This window comes from Caenorhabditis remanei, chromosome X (genome assembly GCF_010183535.1).
Source record: "Caenorhabditis remanei strain PX506 chromosome X, whole genome shotgun sequence".
NCBI classification, from domain to species: Eukaryota; Metazoa; Nematoda; class Chromadorea; order Rhabditida; family Rhabditidae; genus Caenorhabditis; species Caenorhabditis remanei.
The window spans coordinates 13,584,391-13,599,225 of NC_071333.1; positions in this window are offsets into that span (position 1 = coordinate 13,584,391).

Here is a 14,835-nt window from a genome sequence, read left to right on the forward strand (position 1 = left end):
AGCAGATAGTGCATCATAATACCAGCATGATTCATGAACTGGAGCAGCGAATGGATGCCCGTTTCCAAGAAAGAGCCGAATCTATCATCTCAAAGAGAAGCAAGAGACAACAGCAACAGAACTCAGAGGGTTCCGAGTCTGACTATGCGAGCAGATACGAACAAGGACTAGCTTCCGCAGACTCCGGCGATGAAACAGATCGCCCACAAGAAGCGCAGGCGCCACGTCCCCAAACTACAAGAAATCGCAAAAAGGAAGTTCCGAAACCCAAAACCACTGAGCCCTCAGCTGCTGGCCCGCAAAACACCGGGGTACCAGCAGACTTTATGCTGAAATACTTGCCGAAATTTGATGGTACAACGGATTTGGACTTTTTCGAACATGTATATTCAAAGTTCGTTCTATCGAACAGTCACTTCAACGCGGAGGCGAAGTATGCCATTCTTCTGAATCATATTACTGGTCCAGCAAAGAATTGCATCTCGCTTGCCAAAGACTCGCACATCGCTATCATGACAACATTCTGCTCATTGAAGAAGGTCTATGGAAAGATCAACAATCGACACAGCCTCATTTCGAAGCTGCAGAAAATGCCCTTCCATCAAACAGACCCAGATGCAATGCGTTTGGACGTCGTGAAAATAGCCGGAATTCTTCAACAGCTAAAAGACAAAGGTGTTCCAACAACCGACCACATGGTCAGCGGAGCCATTGGAGCAAAACTTCCAGCAGACTTCAGGAAAAGTCTAGCCAGATATACGGTGGAGATCGGAGAGGACAACATCACTCACGATCAAATCCTCGATCACATCAGCAGTGAAATCGAAGTCATAACTATCGAACATACATTCACTAGCCAGATGAATCAGCCTCCAATGAATGAACTACCAGAGTCATACGCTGCTATACACTATACGAATTCCAATCAGAGTCGGACAGCATCCGCAGGTCAACAAAGCTACAAGACCGCAAGCGCAAATAATAGGGATCCAGTTTACGTTGCATCACAACATCCGCATGAATACACAGATCCTGCCACCAACGCCAAACTGGAAGGCTATTATGCCCCAGGAGCTAAAGGCGTTAATCTGAAATTGATTCATCGGACGTTTCCATACACCAACGAGGAAGACTCGAAATGCGCTGTCTGCGGTGGAAAACATCATATCATCAGATGCCCACTGCCAAGTACAGAATTCCGCAACAAGATCAAACAGAAAGGGCTTTGCCCAATCTGTGCTCGTAAACATGAGATCACCAAATGCGTCGCGGCGTACCGCTGCGGTTACTGCGATGGACTCCACAACATGGGTGGTTGTCCCAGGAAAGAACATTACAGAAACCCAAAGAACTATCCAAAAGGTGCCAAGAAGGTCGAAACATTTTTTCGTGCCCGTAACACCAACAAGTCTCAATAAAGGCATTCCGGCAGACACGGGGTCAAAAGTACCGAATCCCGTGTCACACGCTGACTTGCCAACAGCATATTACAATAACTATTGTTCTGAGATTTCACCTGTTTGTTCTACTAATCTTGTTTCTAATAATAATGTTTCTTTCTCTGCAGTACCACCAAGGTACTTTGTTGCTGACCCTACCAATATCACCTATTTCAAAAATCTCGTTTCTGAAGATTGTTCGGAGGACAAAGATCCTAACGAACTGGCTATGTTGTTGTTTACCAGATTTCTGGCAAGATCACCACCTCATCAAGTGACTACGGCGATTGCCGATTGTGACAACAACCGCTTAACGTTTCTATGTCTGGAGACCTCGGATGGACAACATCTGCTGGCTCTGTCGGATTCGGGCGCATCGTTGTCTCTCATACACGAGGCTAAAGCCAAAGCACTGTCACTACCAATCTTGAAAGAAACACAACTTACAGTTCAAGGATTCAGTTCCACCACTTTCGCCAGAACGAAGATTTTTGCTTTAAATTTATCCTTAAATGGTACCGATAAACCACTTTCTATTATGATTGTAGGTACCCCAACACTTCCTAATACAAAGTTCGCTGCTCCAAAATGTTCGTTAGAAGATTCACAGTATATTAGAAGCCATAGAATTGATACTCAAAGAGTCAGAACCAGTGCAAAACACAACGGTCGAAAAATTGACATGATTCTGGGAAACGACCTGTTATCCTGGATCTCAGCTCAACGACAATACCGCAAACACATTCTTCCATCCGGAAGAGCACTGGAGCAAACTCAGCTCGGAATTTTGATCCACCCTGTGCCGAGGCTAGACCTATGGTCACCAGGACACCATCCGCTACAATCTGACGAGTATCAATCAACAATCAACATGGCCAACACAATTCTGAACAGCTGTGAACCTGAAGACGCCATGACAAAGCTAACGTATCTTGTTGCCCAAATGTACAGAGTTGAGAATCTGGGAATCGAAAACATAACTGTATCCGATGATCTCAAGAAGACCACTCTCGATCTACTTGTTGAATTCAACAAAACCGTCAAATTCAACAAAGACGGACAACTGGAAGTAGCACTTCCCTACAATGGCAACCAAGTACGGCTAGCTGACAATTATGCAGTAGCGTTCAAAAGATTAGTAAGTCTTCTTATGACTTTGAAGAGAGGCAAAGATCTTCTCGAAAAGTACGCGAAGATTATCATTGATCAAGAAATCGCTGGCTATATTGAGAAGGTTACACCGGAGATGCTGAAAGTCAAAGGTCCAAAGTACAACATCCCACATCGTTGCGTAGTAAAAGAAGATTCAATGACAACCAAGCTACGCATTGTCTTGGACGCCTCCAGCCACGCTGCCGGCGAACTCTCATTGAATGAATGCTTATACGCCGGGACTAACATGATCACTCCTATATTCGGAATTCTAGTCAGAGTGAGGTCTCCACCAATCATCGTGGTAGCTGATATCGAAAAGGCTTTTCATCAAGTCAGACTTCAACCTGAATTCCGTAATGTGACAATGTTTCTTTGGCTGAAAGACGTAACAGCACCCGCAACAGCCGACAATATCCAAGTATATCGATTCACACGTATTCCATTCGGAGTTGCTAGCAGCCCCTTCCAACTAGCAGCATATATCACCTATAATCTGGACAACAATCCGCATGATCTCAACAAAGAGATCAAGGACAACATTTACGTTGACAACTGTCTCTTCTGCGTGAATGACGCATCGGAAATCTCCGCAATAATCAAAGACTCGAAAGAAATTTTCCAAAAAATGGGAATGAACTTGAGAGAATATATTGTAAATCATCCGGAGACCATGCAGTCACTATCACCAGCAGATAGAGCTCAACAGTCCACTATCAAGCTGCTCGGATATACGTGGAATTCGATTGAGGATACACTCTCTGTAAAAATAGCCCAGCTGAATATTGATCATCCAACTAAAAGAGATGTTGCGTCCAAAATGGCGGAGACGTTCGACCCGTTAGGTCTAGTTTCACCGATTCTAGTACCTTTTAAAAGGTTGATGCAACGTATCTGGAATGATGACACGAATTGGAAGGATCCCATTCCAAAAGAGCTACTCCATGAATGGGGAGCTCTATGTAACAACTACATAGACAGAGCGATCAGCTTACCTAGACAGCTTACGACAGAATCGGGACATTCTGAAATCCACCTGCTTATGTTTAGCGATGCCTCGCATGACATCTATGCTTCAGTCTGTTACGCCTACTACATCGTGGATGGGAGACCACCAGTTGTGTCATTACTCGCCAGTAAGAACAAAATCAGACCGTCAAAGAACGAGAATTGGACAATTCCGAAACTCGAGCTTCTTGGCATTCAATGTGCGTCCAATCTAGCCTGTGCAATTATCGCAGAGCTCCGTGTAAACATCGCGTCCATCAAGCTGTTCACAGACAGTGCTTGCGCTCTCTATTGGATTCTCTCAGAAAAGAACACCCGTCCATGGGTCGGAAATCGGATAAAAACTATCCAAGAGAATCGGAACAAGATGAAGGAATGTGGCATTGATACCACAATTCATCATTGTCCAACCAAGGAGAACCCGGCGGACTTTGCCACAAGGGGAATGAGCACCACTGAACTCCAGAACAGCAAGATGTGGTTCGAGGGCCCGGATTTCCTCAAGCAGGATCCGGGAGAGTGGCCATGCATGATCCAAGGGAAAGTCACTTGCCCAGCTGAATTCAGAGATTTGGTCTACTCAGAGATCATTGATCCAGAGACCAAAAAGGCAAGAAAGCCGCTGATGGAAAGAAAAAAGAAAGTGACAACACCCGCGGCCAACAATGAAGCTCAGACTCCATCCGATACAGTGATGACTACTGACATCAGAGTCACTCGGAAAGGATCGTTCATTCCGTTCTACGCAACTAAATCTCTAACCAAATTGACTAGAATAGTCGTACAGATTCTGTGCTCATTCAGCATCTCGCTCAAAAACAAGTCATGGGAAAGTCAAGTGATGAAAGAGTTCACCAAATCGGACTGCCCGCTCCACAGAGCGAAGGTAGCTCGATTGCTCATTATCACCGAGCATTACAAGGACTGTGAAGCTCTTGACTACAAATACCCAACCGACATTGAGTTCAATATTGACACACAAGGAATACGTCGAGTGCACAGAAGAATTGAATCTCCAGTACTTCCACAGGAAGCCAGCGAGCCAATCTTCATCCACAATCGACATCCGCTTGCTCAGCTAATCGCTCGAGAGACACATGAAATAAATGGTCATCTACCAGAGACGTATACAGTATCCGCAATCCGGACCAAGTATTGGATTCCCAAACTTGGAGGCATCCTAAAAAATATCATCAGAGAATGTGTCGAGTGTCAGAAAGTGAACAATTTCCCTTTCGACTATCCATACACTAAAAATCTCCCTAAATGCCGTACTACTCCATCTAAACCGTTCTCAAATGTAGCACTAGACTACCTAGGACCAATCATGTACCGAGCAGACGATGGCAGATCAGCCAAAAAAGCGTACGTCCTCATCTACACTTGTCTCAACACCCGCGGAGCAGTCCTCAAAGTCGTTCCAGATGGAACAGCCTTCAGATACATCCAAACACTCAAAATGATCTTCGGAGAAGTCGGAGTGCCAAAGAGTATCTATTCGGACAACGCATCCACGTTTAAGTTGAGCGGTGAGATCATCAACAAAGACATTAAGAATGCAGATTATAGTCAATCACTTGTCGAGTACCTCGCCAGAGAACTGATCAACTTTAAGTTCATCACACCTCTCGCTCCATGGCAAGGAGGTATCTACGAAAGAGTGGTGAAACTCGTGAAAACCCAGATCACCAAAGAGTGTGGGGCACGAATGTATGACTACTATTCGCTTCAATATGTCGTGTCAAGAGCTCAGTCAATGGTCAATAACCGCCCTCTGATCCCACACGCCAGATCTCCAGGAGACATGGTCGCACTGAGACCCTTCGATTTCATAAACCCAGGAGTCCTAACTGAAATTCCAGCCGAATCTGAAGACCCAAATGTACTTCCAAGAAGTACTGAGGCAACAGTTCGAGCACATCTAGATAAGATGGAAGCAGCTACGGAACGAATGTGGAAATTATGGTCGACAGGATACTTGCTCCATCTGAGAGAAAACATGCACAAAAAGAAGCGTTGTTCGCTCATCAAACCTGAAGTGGGTCAGGTGGTCATCGTTGTTACCAAGTTGGTTAAAAGGCATAAATGGCCACTAGGCATTATCACTAAAGTCGAAAGATCTGAAAGAGATGGACAAATTCGCTCAGCGATTGTCAAGGTGAAAGGCAAGTTGTACTCACGTGCAGTCTGTCAGCTGATCCCGCTTGAACTAAATCCACTGAACCATCTATCTACACAGGCGGTTAAGCAAGCTGATCTAGCAGAGGACAACAACTCATTTGAGCTGCCAACACCCGCAATTCTCGAAGATCCCGACATGAGATACGCCCCCGTGCTATTCCCTAAAAACGACTTGCCAAATATTGCTGAAGCTGAGTACAACTTACCAGAATCAAATCTACCACTGAACCCAATAACCGACAAACTTGAAAGTATTGGAGAACCTGGTGAGCCAGACTACGAGGACTTCGAACTCCTCGGGAATGGAGTAGAAGACGAGAGTATCTATCAAGATCCCCAAAGGATCATACCAGCTGAAGCTGCAGAAGATGATTTTGCCGAGTTGCCGACGGGACGCGTCAGAGAATACCTCTCTCGCAAAGCCAAGAGCATGCCCATCAACTACGTGCATATCACTGACGCTAGCGCAGACGCTAAGAATCCGTCGCCCCCTCCCCCCCGGGAGTGTTGTCAACTTTACCAGAGAATGTTCTCAGTTGCCAACTTGAAGGTCATCTGAAGGCCCCCTAAGGTTTTGCCCACAAAACTAGGACCTTCAGAACCTTCGTTACTCTCTGTTCTACTCACCTCGTTATTATTCTCCTTTATTTCCTGTTATCAGGCTTATTTTATATTGATTAACAATTAATTATAATTCAAATACCCTCGCAAAGTAAATATGCAAACGCGCTCCCCTGCACTTCTCTAATCCTCCACTCTCTCACTGAGAGATTCCCACACCCACTCATTCAGTTGCGAATAGTTTCGTATATGCGAACGGGTGCAAGGAGGAGCGCGCGTATTTTGTTGTGAGTGCATTGAATGGATTTTCCATCTTTTCCGAAGGTTTTTGGGTGCATTGTCACTCTTTTTACCTTCGCCATCAATGACAACACCCGCACGCACTCCTCGCAGTCACCTGCTCGTCATACCGTCAACTTTATCATTTTTATCTTCTTTTTACCTTTTTTGGTGCTTTATCAAGGGATTCCGTGATAGAGAGCGTAATAAATGGGTCATTGAATACATGTGTACTGTTATTTCCGGTTGCATAGCTTATCTTACACAAAACTAGCCATTATTCATATTAGATTGCGTGATAATAACGGATTAGGCATTAGTCTCCGACCGCTCTTACTTGCCTTCTCCACAGTCATTTTCTCTTCTCTTTTTTTTCTGCCGGAAAATATGATTATCCGGACGACAAGTTGCCAACGCAAGACGAATCATTTTGGTGGGGCATTTTTTAAGTTCAGAAATCTTTGTTTCGTATTTCATGAATTCTGAGTAACACCAAATTTTGTTTGTTCAGAAAACAATTTCCCAGTTGAAGATCACGTTGTTTTTTTTTTCATTTTCTTCCGGCGTCACGTGTTCCAAAATCCTCAAAGGAGGATACTGACTTTGAATTTACATGTTATTCATTCCATCCAATTGTTTTCTTCATCTTTTGTTCATTTGAGAATCATGCTGTACTCATTTCCAAGTCACGGAATTTTTGAGAATACACAGTTTTCAAATTCTATTGTTATATTTTCTGGAAGAAATCCTATTAATATTCAAAGGCTATTGTTTCCTTCAAAAATCGTCCTCGAATCGTACTTTTCATGTGAGAGTAGAAGAGAGTAATGATGAATAATGAATTGACGTCTGACCACAGGAAATTATATTCATTTTGGTGATTGGCCATTCTCTATGGACAGTGTTCAGATGATTTCAGATTTGATCTTTTGAACGACAGTCATAGTTAATATAGTTTCGGGTGTTTTGACCAGATTAAACTGTTTTGAACTTTCCCGTTGTATTGAACAAGGACATACTTTTCAAAACAAACTTTCACGTCATAAGAAAATGTATTTTTCACACAGAACTTTGGATAAATGTGACAATTTTAATCCATACGTCTTCCCCTTTTCATGTTTTTCTTCAATACATATTCAAATTTTTCCCGAGTTTTTCAAACTTACTTCCTCTGCGCGCTCACAGAATAATTAGTTTTTTAGAGTTTTTTATGCGAGCGAGTCTTTTTTCTATTTTCTTTCTCCGTATTCCAATTGAGGCTTCTTCTTGAAATCCTACCACTGAGAAGACTTATTTCTTGAGTTTTGATGGAGGTGTTAGTTTATCAGAAAACAGAACGTTTGCAGATTTTCTCTTATTTTTTTGTTGTTGGTTGGAACAGTTATTTTGCTAACTCATGTTCAGTATTCAGCTGTTAGACATTAGGAAAAAAAATGCTACAGTTGTGATTTAGAAAATGATGTAAAAATATCATAAAATTTTGTTCCTGTTTCAACTTTTAAGATATTTGTAGCAAACACAAATTTCCGTTTCTCAAAGCAAAAGTCATTTGTGATAGTTTCTAGCATTATTTCGCATTGTACGCAGAATGCGTCAACGGGTTGTTGAAAAACACGCTGCGATCGTCATGTTATGATATTTCTCATGTAAAAATGTATAATAATGAGTTCATGTAAATTTTGACGAACGGCATACACTGACATAAATGACTTACAACATTCAAACATCTTCTTTCTAAAATCTCGTTTTGAGGAGAAAAATGAGAAAAAAGATCCGAGTATACGGGTCGCCTTTTTGTTGAGTTCTCCGCAATCCTTCTCATTTTTCACACGGTTAGACAACTTTGACTGAGTGACAAAATGGACAAAATGCATTCAAGTGAGGAAAAGAAGAACGTGTCCTTCATGTCGTTTTTCTTTTCTCTTCCCTTTTATTTCTTCGGTTTTTCGTCTGCTCATTTCATCCGATTTTCGTCTCCGTATTCGGTTTTCTTATTGCATTTGAATGCGGGAAGGCTTCTCTTCGTAATGGCAAAAGTAGGAAGAAAGGAACAGAAGCACATGGCTTCACGGGGACCAAATTGTTATTTTTGGTTTTTTCTTATTTGTTGGGGCTGGTCGGTCGACTAACTGTTTCCTGTTCTTTTTGTTTTTTTGTGGTTTTTGGCAGGTGCCGCCTATCTGTACTTTCGGAATTCAAATGTAAGAACGTGTTCAACTCAAAAACAACTTTCCACCATTTGAAAATTGACCCTTTATTCTTTACTTCCATAGAATAATATCGATAAGAAAAATGCTTTTTTATATTTTTATTGGAGGAGCTCGTTTATATTTTATTTTCGTTTTTTTTGAGTAGTCGGTTCTTTTTCTCATATATGTATAACGCGGCAAGTGTTTTGTTCGGTGTCAAAGACATTCCTCCCCTCAAGAGATCTCCGTTCGCATATCTCCCCTCGATTCCTTCTAAACACTTCAACTGAAGAAGGAAAAATGAAAATAACTTTTTACATGTCCCAGTTTCTTCTTTCACGTCATCAACCAACTTTCCTTCATGTCCTTCATCCATATATCCATTTCCTGCCCATTTCCATCCATTTCGCTCTCCCTCTTCATTTTTCTGAAATGTATGCAATGCTTGTGACAGAATTAATTCTCTGCTCTTGATTTATTTTATAGTTGTATAAGCCTACAAATCGCATACGCAATGTCGGATTTGGCTTCACGAGATATGATTTAGTGGTAATGGTTTCGAAATGTAGTTCCGTGAATACGAAAGATATGAAATGATGCCGTTTTCACATTGTATTCCATCTTAGGATCATGTTTCATGTCCTTCACATCCTGTTCCTCTGGATTCTTATTTCTTTTTCCTTATTGCGCGAGCATTCAATCATTCAATTTTTCTCTCAATTTTTTGTCGTTTGTTGTTTTTTTCTTTTGAATATAATAAGACCTCCCGGTCGGCTCGTGAGTCAATTTAACTATTCTCTCTAGAGCTCTGTCTGGTGACTCTCATTTGGGATGCATAACAGATTATCCACCCCCTTCCTTCTTACTATACCAAACCGATATTGAAAACATCATTCGTACAGTGGCTTCTGCCTGTTTTTGTAGCTAGACATTTTGTATTTTGTATAGCTATAATTCTAGTAGGGAAGGATCTGAGAATATTTTTTGACTATATTTTATCAGTAGACTTCCTTATCTTCCACATTTCCTGATTGGCTCCCAATATGGGAATTTATTTAATGGCTTCAAAGCGCATTATGACGCTCGGCACGTTTGGTGCATCCACACTCTTATATCTGCTCTAAGAGCATTGATTTTTTAATATCAATGATATTAGTAACCGTAGATCTTATAATCTTGATAAAACTTATCTACTATTCAAATAAAAGGGAATAGGCAACTTTCATATTTTTTCAGCACTTGGGCTGTTGTAGTTTAATATTTTTCAGTCGATTTCTAATGTCGTTTCGTTTTCTTCTCCTCTCCCGTGCTTGTTTATTTCTTTCCGGCAGTAGTGTCACCAATTCAAAACCAAAAACAACCAAACACGACCAGAAAACCACCCGCTTTTTCCTGAATTGTGTTGTTTTATTCTACATCGCGATTCTATTGCACCGGGTTGATGCTCAATGCTCAACGGACCAGAAAAGAGCAGTAGTGGTAGTACGGACTTCCTGGTTTTTTCGACTCACATTCATTTTGAGTTTTCACTACGTGCCTCCCGACAAGGACAAGGCGAAGTGTCCTTTCTTGTGTTACTGAAATGTTTATTTTAATTCATTTGGTCGAGAAGAGAAAAGTCATCCGAGAAAGAACGATTTGAACGTGGTGGTGTCAGTTTCTTTTGGTTCGTGGTTTCGTTTTCAATGCCAGTGACGATATAAGAGTTCAAAAAACGAGACCGGAAGATGGATAAGCTGTCCGTCGTTTTCTAAGTCTAAGTTCTACTTTTGTGAGGTCCAAAGTGTTTCGAGGAACACAAACGAATCCAAAAAGATTAATTACAATCTTTTTTGAGCTAACCACTAATCCATTCGATTTTTCATGTGTTTCAAACTAGCTCAAATTTCAGCTACTGTTATTTTTGTTTCATTACCATTTGTTTACTTTTTTGCAAACTGACCGGTAGTGTATTTTTGAAAATGACTGTTTACAAAGTGAAGTATCATATTGCAATTTTTTTTTAATTTTTAAACAATTCAACATGAACCCGTCAGATTTCAATTCATTCACAAGAACTGTATATTCGCTGTTTACGCGCTGACAAATTTGTTATTTTCTAAAAGATAAATGGTTTTTTGTTATTCTTCCATTTCTTCTCATTTTCGATATTTCACAGTAACTATCAATTTCAACTGACTCATAACTTTCATAATTCTTCGAAAATTGCATATTATTCCGCCTAACGTAATTCACTTCTTGGTAGGTAATTGGTCCTGCTGACTGATCCGTGAATAACAATAATTAAATGATCGCTGACTAGCTACAACAATGAAGAAAATTGATTGTAAATGCGCATAAAAAACGAGATAAAACGTGTCAGATGCCGAAACCTATACGCTTTGTCTTTTTTATTAATTGCAAGATCTTTGAAAATAAAACTGATCACAACTAGTTGAGGAAAAGAATTGATGTGTGATGTGCATCATAAAACTCGAACCTTTCCGGTTTTTTTCTCACCGGGCCTTCAAAAAAGTAATCCACTTTTTATATAATCCTTCTTTGGTTTTCGACCATGCATGTCTACGCTTGGTCCAATAAAAAAATACTTTCTTGGTCCTTGTTTTCTTTGAGTCTTGTGATCGTGATGGCATTAACACGTCATTCCATCGTTCTGAACAAATTCATTGGTTAGGCAAAAATTAGCATCGTTTGGACGGAGGGTCCCCCCATGGCCTGCTTCAAGAGTCAGAGTCCATAAAAGCAACAAAGCCAATTTCTTGTTACTTTTCATTTTTCTTCATTTTTTCGCTACATTTTAGACTGAAATTGCGAGAGAAACGAGAAGCAATTAATCATTTTTTGAAGGCTCAAAAACGTTACGATGAAAATTTTCTGATGTTTTATTTTATATTTTTTATAGAGAATATATTCATGTTATTCGAAATGTCACAAAGGTCAAAACATGTATTTCCAAGGAAGATGGGTTCCCAGAAAATGTTCTATATTCGAAAACTAGCTTATTCCAATGGAATACTAATTGGTAATAAGGTATTCTGTTCCCTCAAGAAAGTAATCTCAATAAATCATGTTCCCGTAAATCCAATTTTCTAAAAGTTCCCTTTTCTCAATTTTCTGCCTTCTGTGAATAGTTTTCCATTTCAAATTCAATTTTCAAAGTTTTTTTGGCGATCCTGTCACCCCAGACAGACACTCTTCAATTATTCTTCAATTGTTCTCCTCCACTCACTTTCCAACCAACTTTCGTTTCTCACTGCCATATTGGACCCCAGCTGTTCGTTTCATTTTCTGATGTTTGGGTTGTGTGATTTGCCTTTCAAAACTTCATAAACTAGAAAAGAGTCTAATCTTTTTTAAGATCGGAACGAAACATTTTCAACGTGTGCTCGCTCATCTTTTCCACGACACTCATTCCAATCAGATATTTTTTCCATCTTCCAGTATATCTTTTCTCGCGTTTTTTGTTCATTTCTTCGTTCTTCTTCCATACTTCTTGTCTTTTCTCGCTGCTCATCTCATTCGACACGCTCGCATTTTTTAATCGGTGATGACGAGCGGCATGTGCGTTTTTTTTCTTCTTCTGTTTGTAGCACTTTTGTCAATGCAAGTGACTGATGGAACTCACAAATGTATACGCTTGCTTCTGAAGAGGGGACCGAACACCAAAAGACCTACCTTATCTGATGGAAAAGAAATCTTCTCTACTCTGCTCTGATTGCTTCTTGTTATGTCCTCTTCAATAGAAAACATTCATTTCAGACTCTTCTCTAAAATTTGCATTCAATTCACTCGAAAAAGTACTATAGAAATTTGTGAAAATCAAAGAGTGCATGTTAGTCATGGAGGATTCTTAGTACATGTAATTCTATTATAAGCGTTTTAGTTGGTGCCATCCAGTTCCTGTCTCCAGCTACATTCCCTCCCGATGTACTTCGGTAGTTCTGACTTCAATGCTGGAATTTATACGGTTCGTAGCTGGAAATATAGTTTCAGTCTGGTTTTAATCCCTATAGCAGTCCGTATCAGTGTTTGCACATTTGGTCAGACGAGATCACAAAGATCATTATAACTAAAAACTGTAAACTGAAAAAATCTGTCCCTTTAGAACCAACCATGTCAGCTAATTATTTCAAAGTGCGATAACAATGAAAACACAAATTGTGATCATCGGATTAGCTGCAATTAATCTTTTGTCCGATAAGTTCCCAGTAATCTGTTTTTGGACCACTCAGAAGGGACAAATTGGGATATTTCCAAGGAATTCAAGTTCAAGGAAATATACTCTCATAGAATTTTGGCGTAAGCACAAGACCAATTATCAATTCCTATATTCGTAGTGTGGGAGTTTTTGGAAGGTCTAGTTTTTCTGCATACTATAGTTATCCAATGTACTTTTTTCCATGCCACCAATATTTATTGAAATTTATTCATTCTCGCATAAATCGTTCCTCTAGTATGACAGACCCATCCTTCACATCAAGAACTGTTTATCCCCTGTCTAAATGCGTCATCTGCGCGTACGTTTGTGTATTCACATAATGACAAATTGGCAATCAATTATTTATTCCGTCTACGAGAAAGGAAGAATTGCTTTGGTTTTAGGGTCCACACATCTGCTTGTCTAGTGAATAGGTTTCATGGTTTTATGACTAGTGTTTCATGCAGTGTTCCAAAGAGAAGACAAAAAGGGGCGGAGTTTTTCAGTCTGCTCTCCTGCCTAGTCGAGTATCATCGAAAAGAACAAAGGAGGTGGAGTCGGAGCACGAAAGGTTCAGTAGACGAGCTCTTCTCTCATTTCTTATTCCTTTTGATTTCCGTTCCCTTTTCAGCTTCACTGAAAAACATTGGAGAGTTTTTGGACTTTATCCAAATGCCGTCGTGATTTCAATCATAGAATGGAATATGAAGGTATAAAAGAAAACGTGACAAGTCTATATCTAATGACTGCAATTCATCAGTACAGTAGTCCTTCACAATTCCTACTCATCATCTCTGTTTTTATCCATGCCTCCCATCCCGTTTCCGTCTCGTTTTCAATAACAACGCCATTGTACCTCCTCTCCACTTCTTCCTTCCATCTCTTCCAGACCCAACTGAATAGTTATATTCTGCGCTATGTTTTTCGTTTCGCATACTCGTTTTTCATGTTATATCCTTTTCAAGTTCACCGAGAAAGAGAAAAACATTTTGAGTACGTGACCTTTGGGTCAAATGTCGGAAAAATCTTGAGAAATAGGGAAAACAAGGACTAGACAGCTTCTGGAATACAACAGGTGAAGTGTAATTGATAAAGTTGTACAGATGGATCATATCAGTATCACTTTACGAAAACCTCTGGAGTAAACTCTAGACTGTCTGGCACATATAATATAAACCATAAATCATGCTTCGTAATACTCATTTTCCTTCCTTACAGACGAGTAGGAACTTAGATTGTTTTCGAGTTCAGTCGCTCACATTCCCACAAGAATCTTCTCCTTCGTCTTCCTTTCTTTTCAGCTCGTGTTCTTGGTACTGAAAAGCAAGGAGCAACATTGTTTTGTCACATACGGACTGCCGTATAACACATACTCATTTCCCTGTCAGAAGGACTACTCAAAAGATCAGAACGTTCTCTTTCTTCTCTATTTTTCTGCTTTGAACGGGGCCTCAACCATCTGGCTTGTTGACCAAAACAAACACCGACCAGGAGGTCCTTTTTCTTTTTTTACCCAGCTGGTCAATTTTACTTATTCAAAAGGTCTGGATGCGACATGTCAGGTTTGTTGGGTAAGCCAGCTACTATATTATATTCACGAGTATTGTTTTATCAGGTAAGCTTGAAATGGGAAAATTCACGTTAAACGTCAGAACAATCATAAACAGATACCTTAGCGTTTTTAGTTCATCAGTTCTATATCAAAAATTGTTAGCTGCTACTCTGAGTAACCGTTTCTTAGGAAATCTTATATGCAAATTTTTCTCACAGTTTTCTGAAAAACACTAATGACGTGAATTGAAGTGAATTACTGTTTATTTTTCCGAAA